At 52.5% G+C, this 17,640-nt stretch overlaps 1 protein-coding gene and 1 long non-coding RNA gene across 4 annotated transcripts in view; one reads left to right on the top strand and one right to left on the bottom strand.

The window, feature by feature from the left end:
- Positions 1–284: 284 nt before the first annotated feature.
- LOC137230267 (uncharacterized) lies at positions 285–10,207 on the bottom strand. Its single transcript, XR_010946070.1, has 2 exons — positions 9,693–10,207; positions 285–1,087 (listed from the first exon to the last, which is right to left on the bottom strand). It is a non-coding gene; the product is annotated as an uncharacterized lncRNA (long non-coding RNA).
- Positions 10,138–17,640, top strand: part of CD82 (CD82 molecule) — a 52,537-nt gene continuing 45,034 nt past the window's right edge. The window contains exon 1 of one of the 3 annotated variants that reach the window (XM_067749318.1): positions 10,138–10,156. The gene's annotated coding sequence lies outside the window, so the exon portion shown is untranslated. Of the gene's footprint in view, positions 10,157–10,319; positions 10,889–17,640 lie in introns of those variants that run through there. The other 2 variants (XM_067749321.1, XM_067749320.1) reach the window with 2 other exon arrangements.

Here is a 17,640-nt window from a genome sequence, read left to right as displayed (position 1 = left end):
AATTCCCAATTGATTCCCCAAATAGCAATGTAAACATATATAATAATCGACTAAGGATTTCTGCATAACATGAAGCAGCTAAAACACCGACTGCCTAAATACTCAACCTCTGTTGGACTCACGAGCGGGTCTGTTTGTCCTCAGGGTGCACGCTGTGTGGATACGAAGCTCGGGCTCCTTGGTGGATGAAGGTTGCAGGCTGCCACGCAACCATTTCTCTAGGTTTTTCAAAAGCACCCCATCACGCTTCAGGAAATGCGGTAATGCATTCCAGAACCAATAACGTCTTTCTAATTACCTTTACTTTCTTACACATGAAAAAAAAATGCTACTGCTGGAGGCACACGTATGTGCAAATGCACCGTCTCATACTCTCATTTCCTCCATTGCCAAGCTTTTCTATTAAGTAGATTAGATATTCCAGGTCTCCGGACTCACCTTCTTTCTTCTCAGGCTTTTTCCCTTTCGTAGGAAACATTTACACTTCATAACGTGGGGAAGACGACAGTGTCGGCTCATGGCCCGTTACACAGTGTAGACACTGGACGTGGGTCTCCGGGAAGAACCGCTGAGCTGCTGGCGCCGCTCACACAATCTTTGTACCGGATCCCCCCGCGGTGTAAATGTCTTTACGCCGTGTTCCCGCAGAATCATCAGAGCAGGGTTTCGTTCTTTAGTCAGAGAGTGAATTTGGGGTAAATATTTTTTTCAGGTCCTTTTGAGTGTGTGTGTGTGTGTCACCCTTTCTTCAGAAGAAGTCTTATTGTGATATATACAAAACAGTGGAGCACAGAGCTGCCCGAAGAACGGGGTAGTGGAGCCCGAAGCCCCGCCCCTGGGACCACCCTGGTGGACTCCACGCACGTCCACAAAGATATGAAGATATACATCACCGCAAAGCTTGAAGAGCACTGAACCAGATTATTTTCATATTTACAGCACTGCAGTGGCTCGATTTTGTGCTCACTTGTTAGAGCTTTTCTCAACTGGGCTTTTTATAGATGTAATTTCTCTTTTCCTTTATATCATGACCTCCATCATTTTTGCGTTTGTTGATAATGTCTGCTCTTGTGATTGCCGGTTGCTCCTGGGGATATAAGTAAATCGATAAGTGTACTTCTGAATGCTCGCTGGGCCCCCTTGGTCCAGGTCAACATCTCCTGCCTGGATTATTGCAGTAGCCTCCTCCTTGGTCTCCCCTCTTCTAGCCTTGCCTCCCTAAGGTCTGTTTACAACCCAGCAGCCTAAGGGATCCTATTAAAACATGAGTCAGATCATGCCATTTCCCAGCTCAAATGCTTCCCTCTGAGTAAAAGCCCAAGCTGGGAAGGCCCCCCATCATCTGGCCCTGACACCTCTCCGGCCTCATTTCCTATTACTTGCCCCTCACACACCCTATTCCAGTATAGCTTCAACCTCAGGGCCTTTGCACGTGTACCTGCTCTGCCTGGGATGCTCTTCCTCTAGGTAGTCTCACTCCCTCACTTCATTCAGGTCTCCGCTCACATGTTACCTCCTCCGATGGGCTTCTTTGATCTGTTACATGAAACAACTTCCCTCTTCCAGAAACTCCCTACCCTCTACCCTGCTTCAATATCTCCAATCCACTTGTTGCCACCTGCCATATTATATATTATTTTCTGTCCTTCACTGGAAGGTGAGAAGCTCCAAGAGGCAGGGCCTTGACTGTTCTGTTCGCTGCTGTCCTCTCAGTGCTAGAATATTGCCCAGTACACACTAGACACTCAACAAACATTTATGGGATGAAGGAATGAATGATCATTAAGTGTGAGTTAGTGTTAAGCACGATTTTTTGCATTCGGTTGCTTTGCAACTGGTTCATATGGTAACTCGGCTACCTGGAATGCAGCTATGGGAGCTAGAAGAGCTGGTGGTAGAGTGTACTTTGCTTCCCAGTTAACCACTCCCCATCCCTATAAGAGGATTAGACAGCCCCGCACATTGTCACATGACTAGAGGCACCTCCCTGAGGGAGGATAGGTCTCTGCCCACTGACGTGGAGCTTTAACCAACGGAATGTGGGCAGAAGGGATGGATGCCACGTCCGAGCAGATGCTTTGAGAGCCATCATGTGGCTTGGCCGTTGTTGCTCTTTTTCCTTCTCTCATGAGAGCAGCATATCCCAAAGAGGGGCCAAATTTTCCTCTTGAATGTAGGAATGACAAAGACACAAGGAGCAGAGCCTCGCCTGACACATGGCAATCTTCAGCAATCACTTAACATCAATGAGAACTAAAACTTGGTTGTTATTAAGTTGACAAGATTTTCAGGGTTCTTTGTTACTGCAGCATAACCTCACAAAAGCTGACTGATACAGGGCTAAGGAGTAGCACTAAAGAAGTAGTTAGGTTAAACAACCTCTGAATTCCCTTCTAGGCCCTCATTCTAGACTCCCTGGCTCATTCTCAGTAAATGGGACATGAGTCACTTTAGGAAAAAAGAGACACTTTAGGAAAACAATATAGCATATCTTTTAGGGTCTAGAGTCAGGCAGTCCTGACTTGCTCCTGGCTTTGCCACTCACCAGCCACGAGATCTTATTCAAATTATTTAAACTCCCCAAGCCTTAGTTACCTTCTCCACAAAATGGGGATGGTAATTTTTCTGCCTCTGAGGGTCAGTATGAGGATTAGATGAGATGATGCCCAGTGCTTGGCATGTGGTACACCCTCCATCAGCAGGAGTTGCGGTGGACATCTGTTATATTCATAGCTGCCCTGCGTCTTTGGAACAGTCTTTCTATGTTTGAGGAAATTCCCACATTACTAGTTCAACCTCCCAGAGCAGGCATCAGAACTCTAACTCCCAGCCTCGCTGGCAGCCAGCCTGCAGGCCAGTGGCCTCGGTGCCTGGGGTCTGACACTTGGCTGCAAGGTTTGGGTTCAGAGGCAGTAGGCTTTGTGAGGAGCTTCCGTGTTTTGCTGTCATGATGGATGTAACCTCCTGGTGGTAGGATTCCAGGGGTTTGCAAAGTTGACTTCCTGGGGTAGAGGGGCATCGGATGGAGGATGTGACAGTGACAGTTTTCTTATTAGGCTGGTGCTTCAGCGTAGTCTGAGGTCTTATTTCTGGAAACTGAGCTCGAGCCTGACTCTCCAGCCAACCCCAGTTCCCCACTCAACAATTCAGGGGGCTTTGCAAGTACCTTGTAGTAAATTTTTCTGCATGAACAACTAGACTGTATTTCGTATGCTTACAATGCTTACTAGAATTAATATTACTTCATTACCATTATTAAACAAGAGTCATCGGTCTTCGAGGCCTCCAGATACCCAGGGGGACTGCAGGCCAACTAGCATTGGCTGGTAAATCCCACACCAAGTTCCTTGTCCGGGCTGGGTGGGGAATCTGCAGTTGGAACCTGTTAAGGAGACCTAATTCCATGTCTGCCCTCGCCTGGCTCTCAAGCGGTGCCTACACTCTGCTCCTGGGAGCGTGAATTGACCTGAGGCCCAGGGTGGGAGGTGGGGACCCTCCCCTGTCCCTCCTGTCCCTCCAGGCTTTCTTCTCCTGGTCTCACTCCAGGTTTCTCTTGATTGGCTGCACTGGGTGGTATGGACACCAGAGGGCGCTAAATGCTCATTTTGGAGGGAAGCGTGTGGATTTTTTTTTTTTTTTTTTTTGGTGTGCATTGCCTGCAACTTACAGGTGAGGAAACGGACCCAGACAGGTGAAGATGCAAGCTTAAGGTCACATGGCTAGAAAGTTATCAGGGCAGGAACTTGAACATAAACCATCTCTCAGAGAGGAGGACTGTGTCAACACCGTAGTTTTCTTAGGGAGGGTCATGGAGAGAAGGGAAGGAAAGACTGTGGTGTTTTCCTACAGAGGTCTCTGTGGCAGCGCTGACACTCAGAGAGCTTTCAGTACAAATGCCAATTCAGCCAGCATCTGTTGAGCCCAGGACTGCAACCTCAGCTGCCCATGGGGACTAGGCAGGTCACAAAAATGAGGAAACCAGGTCGGGTGGGCAATGGGGAGTGGTGGGGACTGTGGCCAGCTGTTACAAATGAAGGGGACACCACACTCATGTCCACCAGCTCTTGCCCTGTCAGGATGCACGTCAGGTTGTTTGGGTTTTTCTGTTTTTTATCAGAAGCTGTATGTCTAAATGTTATGAAATCCCCCAATGTTGAAATACCTGTGACAAATGCAAAACTTTTTCAACTCAACTCTCTGAGCCTTGGCGTTCTCAGCCTTACAATGAGGAGACTGTCTACACCATTGGCTCCTTGGGCCACAGGAATGTTCTTTTTAGCCTTGTGCCTGTTTCAGGGAAGGATCTCACGCTGGTTTTGCGCAGCTCCACCCAATGGCAGGAGTGAGAGCTGCCATTTCTAGTCCCCTTTTGGTAGCAGCTCCCCATCCGTCTCAGGGACTTAGGAGTATCTGGAGACACCAAAACAGGGTTGTCCAGAGAAGCCTTTTCTGTTTTCTGCTTTTCTGCTCCAACAACTCTTCCCTGTGGGCACAGAGGTCACAAGAAATGGTCTCTCATGGGATCTACTGGGGTTCAAGGAGAAAATGATTAGGATTGCTTTATATTTGTTGATTTTTATTTTTGTATATCTTGAATATTTTAAATAACTTTTTATCTTGTCTTTTCAAATTTTGCTTTGTGTATGGCTCAGAATATGCCAAATGGTAGCAAATTAGTGCATACATCTCGATTATAAATAAATAAACTAACATACATTGGCATGGGGGCTCATGACTGCTTGGGGTACCCAACTCCTGCCGTGGGGTTGACCTGATGCCTGAAAGGGGAAAACAACAGGCATAACAGGGAATTGTGGATGTGGAGACATCACTCAATAGTTTCAAAGTTACCCAAGTGCCACAGTTGTTAAAAAAAAAAAAAAAAAAAGCTTCATAATATGTAAAGCGCTACACAAATGCTTGTTATCAAATTAGTCAAATATACCCGGTCATTTTTAAATTGTCTGGAGCATGGTAAGAGTTTGCTTTAAAAATGGAGGCTCTGTTATTATTTTTGCTGTTGCTCTTGGTATGGTAACACCGTGGGGCACCACTGCACTGGTTTCTGGGTCAGCTTGCCCACAGTGCTGAAAGCCCCACTGAGGCCAGGGCTGCGTGAGATTAACCCCTGGAACTTCAGATGTAGCAGGGGGCAGGGGGGGATTTGAGCAGGGGTCTAAATGATCTTTGTTAAATGGCTGAGATGGAAAAAAATCAACGGCTCAGCCTCTTTGGTGGGAACTTGGATCCTGTCCCAGCTACAACCCAGCTCTAAGGGGCTCAGAGTTTAGATCCCCATCCAGCTCTTTGGAGAAGAAAGGCCCTGGCCCTGTTGAACCCATTCAAATGCAGGAGTTACTGTGCTTAGCAATAGACTCAGGCTTGATAAATTGCAATTAACCATTTCCTGGCCCAAGACGCAGCAAGAGGACAGAGTATAGAGCAGATTTATGTCCAGCGTCCGGGACCAGCATTCTTTCTGCTTCTCAGGCGGGAAGCAGGGTCCTTTCAAGGCCCTGGGGGGTGCTCTTTGATGCAGTGTGAGCCTTTAGGAATAGACCACATGGCTTAGTGTTGGTGGTCAGAATCTGGGTACCTAGGTCCTATGCAACTTGGGCTTTTCCTGTTATGGTCAATTTCTGCAACCGAAAACTAAGTTGGCTATAAACTATTACTTCTCTTTCCTCTGTCACTTACTAGTTGTAGGACCTTGAGCTGGTTACTTACCTTCTCAATGCCTCCATTCCCACATCTTGGAAATGGGCATCGTAATAGTACGTACCTCCTAGGGTCGTTGTGATGAGGATCCAGGGGTGCTATTTAAGTTTATAATGTTAAGGAAACCATGCAGGGCGAAGGGAGGGAGGTGCTCAATCTGTTCTGAGTACTCTCTGAAGAAGGATGGTCCTAAGTAACCTAAACACTCAGGACTAAGCGTCTGCTGCCAGGCCTCTGATTCATTTGTGCACAAATGGTTGTGTAAGAAAATATTGGGCCCCTTTTTCTTTAAATCAGCTGAATTCAGACTCTCAGTTCCCACCAGAGGAATATCTACTCCAGTCATTCCGAGGTCCCACTTGGGACAGACTGTGTTTTCCAGATTGAGTTTCCCACCAACTAGAATATCTGCAACTATATTGTCTGCCCTGCAAGTGCTTCTAGAACTTTGTCACCCCTCATCGAGAGAAGGAGACTATGTCCCCTCCCCTTGAACCAGGTGGGCTTTCGTAATTGCCTCCGCTCATAGAATACAAAGGAAGTGATACTACATGATTTCTGAGGCTAGGTCATAAAACGCCATAAAATGCCATATGCTTCTATCTTGTTCTCTGTTAGCTCTTGAAACCCAGCCATCTTGCTGTGAAGAGGCCCCAGCAGCCTGCCGAGAGGCCTCATCGGGAGGAACTGAGGCCTTGGGCGCCAGCTCTAGCTGAGCTCCCAGCTGACAGCCAGCACCAACTTGCTAGCCAGCTGAGTGGGTGCACCATCTTGAAAGTGGATCCTCGGGCTTCCCTGGTGGCGCAGTGGTTGAGAGTCCGCCTGCCGATGCAGGGGACGCGGGTTCGTACCCCGGTCCAGGAAGATCCCACACGCCGCGGAGCAGCTGGGCCCGTGAGCCGTGGCCGCTGAGCCTGCGCGTCCGGAGCCTGTGCTCCGCAACAGGAGGGGCCACAACAGTGAGAGGCCCGCGTACTGCAAAAAAAAAAAAAAAAGAAAGTGGATCCTCAACCTCCAGCTGAATCAGCTGATATTGTCTAGAGCAGAGATAAGCCTTCCCCACTGAATGTACCCCAAATGACAGATTTATGGGCTAGATAAATGACTGGGTGGTTTGTTACATAACAATAGGAAACAGATGCACCACTCTCCCCCATCCCTCTCCTCCTCTTTCCTCCCAGAGCTGTACAAGAGCCTTGGGGCTTTTCCTAGGCCCAGACACCGATGAGACCCTGACACCCATGTTCCTGTCCACAAGGACCTTCAGCTCTCCTGCTTTGCCACCTTTGGGGTGGAGAATCTTTGGGAGGCTAGGAACCCCATGGCCATACCCTTTTGAGGTCTTATAACCACCATCTCCCCTACCTCCAAGTTGGCCATTTGACATTTTTTGGCCATGCCATGTGGCTTGAGGGATGTCAGTTCCCCGACCAGCGACTGAACCCAGGCCACAACAGTGAAATCCTGTAACCCTAACCACTAGGCAACCAGGGAACTCCCTAGAGTGGTTCTTCTTGCCCCTTTTCCTGCCTCCAAAACTCCTGGTTTCACCTCTGGAATGGACTGGAGAATTTCCCAAAAGATGGAAGTAATCTCTCACTAGAGGTGGCTGTGCTCTCTGCCTAGAAAAGTGACCGAGGTAAGTCACGGTGAAGCCTGACTCCCGCTGGAAGAGAGGAAATGCTGAAAAACCAACCCAATTTGACATTTCAGTAAATAACTGAGACACACATCTATTCATTGACTGTCCGTTAAGCTCCCAGTGTGTGCCCAGCATTTGGCTGGGTGCTGGGAAGACAAAGCTGAATGGCAGCGCCACCCACAGACCTGGACAGGAAATCCACCTGTGTCCACCCAAAGCCTGCACCCCACCCTCCTCCTCCATCATGCTTCAGGTATCTGAAAACCTAGAAATCTCTGCCTAAACGGCCCAAGCCCAGCTTTAGGGCTTTTACACAAGCAACTTCTCCAGGTCCATCCGTCTGAGGGTACAACATGGCCCCGTGTGCACCCCTAGAGGGGTGACTTGAGTGGTAGCTATAGGCAAGGTGTGTGGACAGAGTTTGGGTATGTGAGCTGAGGTGTTCACAGGCCTGAGTCCTAGGCTACTTGTGACACAGGACACAGATGGTGCTAGGAAGAGAATTAGGGCGGGTGTGCTGAAGACTAGTGTCAGGGCTGACTCACCCCGACACCCACCATGTCCCTGCATAGAATTACAAAGAGTACGAGGATTCTAAATTTCAACATGGCCTCCTTGGTCATTATAAAGAATACTTCTCAAGGCAGGAGAATAGACATATTTTATTTTACAGTCTGTTAAATGTTTAGATATATATGTGGGCCTCGGTTTTCGCTATCAACATTTCAGAGTAGCTCTGTGGTACAGGACCAGTGCCCCAGGCTGTAACTCCTATGGGAAACCCTCTTCTACGGGCTGCAAAGGATGCTGGGAGAGTCTGGCAGAGATTCCAGAAGCTGCCTGCAGACTGCCCTCCATGTTGCCCCAGCTGCCTCCATCTCTAATCTGGAGTGACGGAGACAGGAAGGGGTGGCAGAAGGGACTCATGTGATCTAATGCCTGCCTGGGGGAAGGGGGGCATTGCTGATGGAATCCAGCTGTTTTGCCACCTGCCAATCACCATCACCAACACCCCCAGCTTGAGGGGAGGGGACCCGGAGCAAGGTAGGAGAGGAAGGTATTTCATGCCCATTTTGCACGGATTGGCTAGGGTGGGAGATGGAGTCCAGGCCAAGACAGAATAGCACTGTGGTTCCCGAAGTATGGTCTCTGGACCCGTAGCATCGACATCATCTAGAGCTTTTTAGGCTCTTGGCCCCTTGCAGGAAAGATGGTGTCCTTCTGTAGGAAGGGCAACAGTATGGGACACTTCTGGGCTTAAAGAACTCCCCAGCCCCACTCCTCCGGCTTGGTGTGGAGATTCTATGAAAGGGACTTTTTACTGGAAAGAAAACATTTATTTACTGAGCATGCACAGTGTGCAAGAGTGGAGAAACACTTCACGAGCACTTCCACATTTAAGCCTCAACAGCCACCCTCGAGATTGCTATTATTTTTATTATCATGATATCTTTTTTTTTTTTTTTGCGGTACGCGGGCCTCTCACTGTTGTGGCCTCTCCCGTTGCGGAGCACAGGCTCCGGACGCGCAGGCTCAGCGGCCGTGGTTCACGGGCCTAGCCGCTCCGCGGCACGTGGGATCTTCCCGGACCGGGGCACGAACCCGCGTGCCCCGCATCGGCAGGCGGACTCTCAACCACTGGGCCACCAGGGAAGCCCCATGATATCCCTTTTAACGGCTCAGTCTAGAGGCGTTAAGTACCTTCCTTGCCTCGCCTTGGGTCACAAGGCTCCCGGGAGGCTACTTGGTCTGTGTGATTCTCGGAGCACCCTGACTTCTTCACCTTTATGCTAAACAGTGGTTCTCAAACTGAAGTGTGATTCAGAATCACCTTGAAGGCTTGATAAAGCGAACTGCTAGGCTCATCCCCCAGAGTTTCTTACTCAGTAGATCTGGGATGGGGCCCCCAACACACATTCCTAACAAGTTTCCAGATGCTGCTGCTGCTGCGGGTCCAAGGACCTGCTTCGGGAACCACCGTGCTGGGCGGGGATCCAGCTCCCCGCCCTGCTCCACCCATGCAAGACCGGCACAATCAGACCTTCCCCACAATGACGTCCTTGTGAAATGCCAGTGAGATAATGGGAGTGAAAGAGCTTTGTCAGCTGCACAGCTCAATGGCTCTGGTCATAACCCAGGGACCTGAGGCTGGTCCCTGGGGTCTGGGTGTGTGGAGGGCTGGGATGCAGGTGGGGGTACCACAGCCATCCGGAGATCTTTTGCAGCCCATCTTAATTCTGAGCCACTTCTCAAGGGAGAAAGCCAGCTTCTCAGGGATGGACCAGCAGCCCCTGCTGCCCCCCAGCTCATCACCCCATGCCCTCTCCCTTACCTCTGGCAGCCTGCTAGCACTGCCTCAGCAGACGGCTGGTCCGGGTTACTCCTCCAGGGGCCAGTCCAGGCAGGCTGGTGCAGCATCAGGCCTTGTGATTCACGGCCTGGGACTGGGTCCTGCTCACCAGCCTTGTGAGACTCAGAGGCCGTGACTTCCCTTCTCTAAGCCTCAAGTTGCTCATTGGTAACATGGGCGCAACATCTGCACAGAGTTGTGCAAACTCAACGGGCAGTACTTTTAAAGTACTTTTCTAAGCCACAGCTTGGCACACAGCCTGGCCCCTGGCAAAAGTTCAATCAGTGGTGGCTGTTAGTATTTTCAAAAAGTGCCTGGGCCCAAGCCACCTCCTGGTAGAGGCCCGGACTTGGAACGCAAACCGCTCCCACGCCGTTCCCCGGTTGCACCCGGATACACCCGCCCCAGAATGCCAGCGTGGGGATCCGGACGCCTGCCTGCCTCGGGTAGGGTTGCCAGTGTAGGGCAGGGCAAGATTAGGGAGGCGGTGAAGCGAGGAAGGGGCGTTCCTGGGGAGAGGCCTCAAGCTAGGAGGGCCGGGGGCGGGGATAAGCCCGGAGGAGAGGGAGTCGGAGGCGGGGGTGGTGGGAGGGCCTAAGGAAGTGGCCAGCTGCCTGGGAGGAGCGTGGGAAGGCTGAGGAAGGCCGAGGAGGGGCGGGACCATTAGGAAGCGCTGGGAGTGAGGTTTCCCACCCGGCAGGGCTGAGGCTCATGCCCACCCAGACAAGGCTTTATCCGGGCAGGGCCCGGGGCCTGGAGGGGCGCAGAAGACCCGGCCGAGGAGGCAGGCCCAGGGAGGGCCCCATCCACAGGGTGAAGTTGGGCCGTAGCGGGGCGGGGCGAGGGGCGTAGCTCCATCCCCCGCAGGACCCGGGCCGGGGCTGGCCGGTTAGAGCAGGGAGGCCGTAGCGGACAGAGCCCGATCCGGCTGGAAGCCAGTCAACATTCCTGCAGGGTCTGGGGGCGGGGCTGGCGGGCCCAAGTCAGGAGGCCGAGGGGGTGTGTCTGGGGCGTGGCCTCCGGAGGGCGGGGCCTGGCCGAAGCCTCTGCGTTCCCCGACGACTGCCGGGAGGGGGACGATCGAGCTACTGAACCCAGGGCTGCGCAGTCGGACGCTGACTGGGGCGCGAGCGGGCGACGCCAGGCTTGCAGCGCGGAGCAAAAAGCAGAGCCAGCAGGTGAGAAGGAGGTCGGGGGAGGCCTGCCGGCAACCACGAGCAAAGTTAGTTTTCGTCCCCACTTCCAGAGGCCGCTCGGGCAGTTTTCTCGCAACAAGTGACAGGTCGGGCCAAGAAGGCAGCTGGTGGGTGAGAAGGAGCTTAATTAAGTTCCCAAGTCCTGACCCCCAGTTCTCCGGCTCCTCCGTGCTCCAGCTGTGTGAGCCCGGGCGCGTCCCCCGACCTTGCCCAGGACCTCTCGGGTTCCAGTAAAAGGAGGAGGTTGGACTAGGTGGACTCCGTGTTCTTACTGCCCTTTCTCACTGAAACCCCGGAAGGTGAGGCTGGCAGGTGAGAGCGGACTCAACAGGTATTCGGATTGCGTCGCCCAGACTACAGTTTGTTTCCCTGCAGAGTGACACTGAGCAAAGTGAACTCTCTGCGAGCGTGAAGCGAATTGCTTTAAAGGTCACACTAGCTCCTCGCATGGGACTTGAACCCACAGGCCTGGGAACCGGGGGCAGAGCCGGGGGGGTGGGGGTGGGGTGGGTGCCCAAGTCAGGGAGGTTTCAGCCTCCCCTTCCCCCCAGCTCTGAGAGCCTAGTAAGACTTGGGGTGGGAAACTCAGCAGGGCATTTGTCCCCCTCCCAGGGCTTTTCCAAGTGAGCTGGCTTGGGAGGCCCCTGGCGGAAACTAGGGGACAAGTTCTTATCCGGGTGAGTGGGGAAGACAAGGGAAAACCCCGCAAACATTGGGCCCAGAGTCAAGCCCAGAGCCGGGGCTCTTGCTGCATGCCCAGGGTCCCTTCCTTGGGCTGGAGGTTTCTGTCCCTGGTGGCGGTAGGTGCTCTGTGCCAGGGGCCATAGTAGTTGGGCAGCCTAGTTCGGTGGTCAAGGACTTGGGACCAAATTTGGATTCCACTCCCCCTTCAAACTTCAGTTTCCTCATCTGTTAAATGGGGGTAGTGATGGTACTCAACGGTAGTAGTAAGGACTTAATAGAATAATGTGTATATAGTGCTTAGCAAGGCGCCAGGCACCCAGTGAGGCCTCATTGTATGACAGCTGCTCTGATGTGGATGGGCAGGTGATAGACTGGCTTCCTGCCTGGGAATGAGACTGTTTTTGGAGGGCTGGCTGCAGCTCCTCTTGACCTTGTGAGAGCCAAAACTTGCCACCTGCCACCAGCATCACTTTGTCCATTTTGGGGTTGGGGAATGTGTCATCTGGACCAAAGAGTAGCTGAGTTTTCAGTAATATTGCTTGCAGTTGTTAGGTGTCCCGTTAAATAAACCTCCAAATGTTTACTTAGCACCTACTCTATATTAGATGGAGCTAGGTGATACAGAGGTGAACTAGCCTCTGGGTTCTGCCCTCATTTTGAGTTGCTGACAGTGAGGTCCCCATCCCCACCATGCCTCTGCTGGAGAGGATAACTCACACCCAGAGCTCAAGGCCAGATGAGGTCTCATGGGTTTGTACTGGTCTGGTGGCCAGAATCCAGCTCTTCCATTGCATGCTTGGCTCAGGGTGGAGGTGAGGGCCAGTGTGGGCACCTTGTATCTGTTTGATCAGGGTTGGGCACTGAAGGTGGCTGGCTCCCTGCATCTCCTGGGGAGATGAGCCCTACACTGTGGAACCAGCTGGAAAACATTATGGGACAGTGTTTGACTGAGGGCTGTGCTATGTGGAGGAAACAGCTTGTGTATGTATGGCAGGGTGGTGCTCAGGGCAGGTGAGACACGGGAGAAAGGGAGGTAGTGAGACTTGAACAGGACTTTCTGCCTGGGATCCCAAGTCCTGGTTGGGCTTGGATCAACTTGGGGCCCCAGACTCCCCTCTCCAAGCATTTGAGTGGCTTAAGATTAGAGTTTGGTCTGGTGGGGAGGGAGAGGGGTCAGTAGGTGTTGCCTGTGAGGAGGGCAGGGAGGAGATGTTCATTTCAAACAGTGCTTAGTAAACATCTACTGGGAAGTCCTCCTACCACCCCTCCACCCCATGTGATGAATGATGGACGATGACACACTGACCCCATCCTTAGTTGCTTACCATCTGGTGAGGAACTTAGACAAGGGGACTGTGATAGGAGATAGATGAAGGGTCAGAGGGATCTTTAGGAAAGCTTCATGGAGGAAGTGGAGTTTTGGGTGGGCCCTAAAGATTGCAAAGGTTTCAGTAGCCACAGCAAATATAGTGTTTTGGGAAGAGGAGGTTGCCGAGGGGAAGGCAAGGAGGTCAGTGTGTTCAGGGGATTTTTTTTTTTTTCAACCTTGTTTGAAAGTAGCCCACATACTATATAGCAGACACTATGAGCACAGCTCGGTACTTTTACAACCACCAAGACCAGGGTTCAGATCCGATGGGAAAGGGAACCAGAGGGTTCCGGGGATTTTTAGGAAACTGCTAGATTGATCAGTCTGGCTGAGGAGCTGGGACTGTGCAGGGATGCGAAGGGGGAATGGTCGGTTGGATCAACTTGTAGAAGACCTTGAATGCCAAGGTGAGATGTTTGGATTTGATTTGTAGAAAGTGAGGGCCGCTGAAGGTTTCTGAGCAGGGGAGTGACATAGTCAGGGTGGCACTTTTGGAAAGATAGTCTTGCCAGATGCTCTGGGGTGCAGGACCCAGTGGTCAAGGGATAACGAACCGATGGCTGTGATGATGGAGAAGCAGGGGCCTGGGGGGCTTTGGGGATGTCTGCAGCTGGGGGATAGGAAAGACACTGTTGGAGGGGAGGGGGAGCAAGTGTCCCAGTGGGTGCCCTTTGTTTCTTTCGATCCCCCATGGAGCCTAGACCCTGGTGCATAGCGGGTGCTCAAGAAGGTGAGCACTGGGGAGGGTGACAAGTGCTACAGAGTGATAGAGAGGGAGCTGCCCAAGAAGGCTCTGTGTTTGCCCATGAAGGGGAGGCCTCTGGGCCAAGTGAAGGGAACTTGAGCCAGTCAGCAGGGGCTGGGGGGGGCGGGAGAGCAGGGCGGCTGGAAAGAGGTACCTGCAGCTCTTCCCTCTCAGTCCCAGCCCAGGGAAGGCCAGGGTGAGAGGTTAGCCAGCGGGGGCACAAAGTTCCCACATGCGGCAGGGGGGTGGATTTTGGGTTCCTCCAGGGCTCCTCTGAAGTTTCTGCAATGTGGGGCAGTCCCCTCTCTCTATGGCCTCAGACTTTTGAACCACTTCCTGGAAGCGCCTCACCCCCTTCTCTTACCCTCCAACCCTGGGGATGCAGCCCCTGTTCACCCTGAGGACCAGACAGCCCCTCCTGGCCCAGGGCAGAGCAGCCCCAAGCCCCGAGCCTTCCTTTCGATTTCGAGCATCTGGGGCCAGCGGACACCCCCTGGTTTGGGCTCAGCTTTGACCCCCTGCTCCAATTCTTTAAACCCACTTCCTCCACCCCATGGGAAACTCAGGGGGCGGTTATGATTTCACGGAAGAATCAAACAGTCAGGAGTTGGCTGTGTGAGAGGCGGGCGGGAGGGAAGAGCCTGGGCCCCTGTGTGCGACAGGCCGGGGCCAGGGTTGGGGGTCCGGTTTAATCTCAGCAGGAACTGCCCTGCCCACCGGCTTCCCCTCCTCTAAGCCTGGATCTGAGGGGCCGGGAGGGAAGCCTGGAGGTAAACATTGGCCGAGCTCCATGCTACACTTGCTTCCCTCTTCCCTTCGGCCCCTGATGCTGCCTGTGAGGAGGCCAGCCACAGGCCCAGGGCCTCTGTGACGGCCCCGCTGGTGTCTGGGGGCTGTCTGGTTCCTGACTCACCCCTGGGGTTCCCCCTACACTGTGGTTTTCCTGTCAGCAGCTGATTCACTCTGTGCTGACATGGAGACGCAGCTGAGGTGAGGGAAGAGGCCTGTCTTCTGGTTCTTAGAGTTAGTTCCAGCTCTTCTGTTTACAGGCTGTGTGACTTTTCATGAGTTCCTTCTCCTCTCTGGGCTTTCCTTCCCTCCTCTGCTAATGGCCTGTTCTTTACTTGGCTCTCAGGGGATTCTGTAACCTGGACTCTGTCGTTTGTAAAGTAGGGCACATGTGAGTGCACACACACCACACACACACACACACACACACACATACAACACAGGGTCTCAATACAGAGTGGAACTGGACAATTCCACCTCCTAACCTTGCCTGCCCCCCACCTGAAGCACCCTTGTCTACCTTCTGCCTGTCCACAGATTAGGGAGATGGGACAGCATGGTGGTGAAGAGTTGGACTTGGAGCAAACTCTTGGCCCTGACCATTCCTAGCTATCTGACCCTTTCTGAGCCTCAGTTTCTGAATCTCTAAATTGGGGATAATAATGGTAACTACTTCATAGGGTGACGTGAGGATAAAACAAAAAAGTGAATGTGTTGGGGCTTCCCTGGTGGCACAGTGGTTGAGAGTCCGCCTGCCGATGCAGGGGACACGGGTTCGTGCCCCGGTCCAGGAAGATCCCACATGCCGCGGAGCGGCTGGGCCCGTGAGCCATGGCTGCTGAGCCTGCGCGTCCGGAGCCTGTGCTCCGCAGCGGGAGAGGGCACAACAGTGAGAGGCCCGCGTACCGCAAAAAAAAAAAAAAAAAAAAAAAAGTGCATGTGAAGCACTTTGCAATTTTCTACCTACACATGGTGTATCCTCCATGAATGAGGGCTGCTGCTGCCCTTATTTTCTTCACCTGGCCAGTCTTCAAGGCTTATACTAGGCTGCTTCTCAGGCCCCCAGAGACATTCCCCAGAGCAGCCGCCTTCCGTATGGGCCCTCTGCGCCTCTCCAGCGTGTGTGTACGTGCTCCAAGACACCAGCCATTCCCACCTGCGTGGTGCTCTTCCCGGGGGTGGCTGGGTCTCCCCACCGTGACTCTGAGCTTCCTGAGGGGAAGTAGGTCTGAACGTCAGTGGCAGACTTTCTCCAAAACCCCTCCTTTCCCTTCCCCTCTTTCCTCTGCGCTTGCCTACACTGAGTACTTGCCTCTTTGCTGCTGTTTGGTGGCATATAGAGTATCTCTGTGAACCCTCCCAGCCAGGGACTGCCCCATCCATCTCTGCGTCCTGACTCCTGGTACAAGGCCTGGCCCACAGCGGGCACGCAGGAAATGTTGGTTGAATGAATAAGTGATTCTCCTCAGGGTGGCCCAGTAGGACCCAGTTCAGAGCCAGATCCTCGGTGGCTCCTTTTGGCAAAGGCGAAGCTGGGAAGCAGGGTCTGGATGCCCCTGCCTTGCCCTTCAGGCCTGCCCGTCCCGTGCCTGCAACCGGGGTCCAGGGAGGTGGGAATGGTGTGGCTGGCCTGGGATTTCTTCAGCCCGGGCTCCGGCTTCCCTCATGAGGCCCAGCCTTTCCCCTCCTGAGAGGGGAAGAGCCCAACTTCCTCCAGCCCCAGCCTTGTGGGAGCCACTCTGGCCCTTAGTGAAGCCCGACTCAGCCAGAAAAGGCACGTTCAAGTCAGCAGTTATTTGTGGAAGGTGTTCCTGCCCCGTGAGGCGTGGGTGCAGGGCTGGGGGATGGGAGGATGCCCTCCAGGAGGCCCACCCCTGACTTTATCCCTGGAGACCACCAGGTGGGCAGCTCTGGGGGGCCCCGCCACTCTCTCCTCTGGCTTCTTTCCTGGAAGTGGGAGCTTCTGCCTTTCTTTGGGCCCCACCCCTGACTTTCCCTTCTGTGTCAAGAGGTGATCTGGGGTGGGAGTTCCTGAAGATTCTGGACCTAGGCTCATAGGACCCATGCAGAAAAGTGGACGAAGTGCCGGAAGCTGGGCATTAGGAAGCCTGGGTTCGGCTCCTGGCTCTGCTGTGACGTTGCAGAGTGAGCTGCTCCAGGGGAGTGACCTCCTAGGCCAGTTTGCTTACTCCTCAGGCAGAAATGCTCCAGAAGCCTGCCTGGGGTCCAGCTGGCCCTGGCCCAGGAGAGTGGAGGACGAACCATAGGCAATGTCGTGGACTCTGGAATCAAAGTGCCCAGGGATGCTCATTTCTGCCTCTGCTCTTTACCTGCTGGGTGAGACCTTAGGCAAGTGTCTTAACCCCTGTGTACATCAGTTTCAGCATCTAACATGGAGTTGGTTATAACACTTACTTCATAGGGTTGTTTGAAAATGATACGAATCAGTGTACGTGAAGCATTTGTGAGACGTGCCTGGCACACAGTGAGTGCTTTATATGGACCAGATGTTTTGGATAGCGTTGCTATTATTAATAGGAAGCAGGATTTAAGTCTTTGGTGAATGGCTTGAGTCTGGGAATTTGGAGACCTGGGTTCTGATCCCAGCTCATCCTTTACTTGCCATGTGACCTTGGGCAAGTTGCAGCCCTTTTTGGGCTGCAAAACTCTATTATCCTGCATTTGCTGCACTTGGCTATTGTGAGACAGGCACATGTGATATCACAGTGCGGAGCTGCAGGGTTTTATTCAGGGAAAGGACTTCTGGGTGCCCAGCCTGTTCTCCTGCCCTGAGACAGCCACAGTAGGTGGGCAGGTTCCCACACTGTCACAGAGGTACTGCAGACACAGAACGACAGGGCAGCCCCCCACAATGGCACTCAACGAGGCTAAAAAGTAGGTGAAACATTTAAGTATACACATAATGGGGTTATCTAGATCATATTACAGACTTTTTTTTTTTTACTTTTCCCCATTTTCTGAATCTTCTGCAGTAAGCCCATATTATTTTTATGCTCCAGAAAGAAAGAAAGAAAGAACACACTTATACAATAAAGCTATCAAAAAACGTACTATAAATATTTAAACAAAAATGCATTATATGAACGTGGGATCATATTGAAGTTCTTGTTGTTGTTAACAAATCAT

The sequence above is a fragment of the Pseudorca crassidens genome, chromosome 9 (genome assembly GCF_039906515.1).
Source record: "Pseudorca crassidens isolate mPseCra1 chromosome 9, mPseCra1.hap1, whole genome shotgun sequence".
NCBI lineage: Eukaryota > Metazoa > Chordata > Mammalia > Artiodactyla > Delphinidae > Pseudorca > Pseudorca crassidens.
Note: the sequence above shows the minus strand (reverse complement) of the source record. Positions and strands in the feature narration are given on the sequence as shown.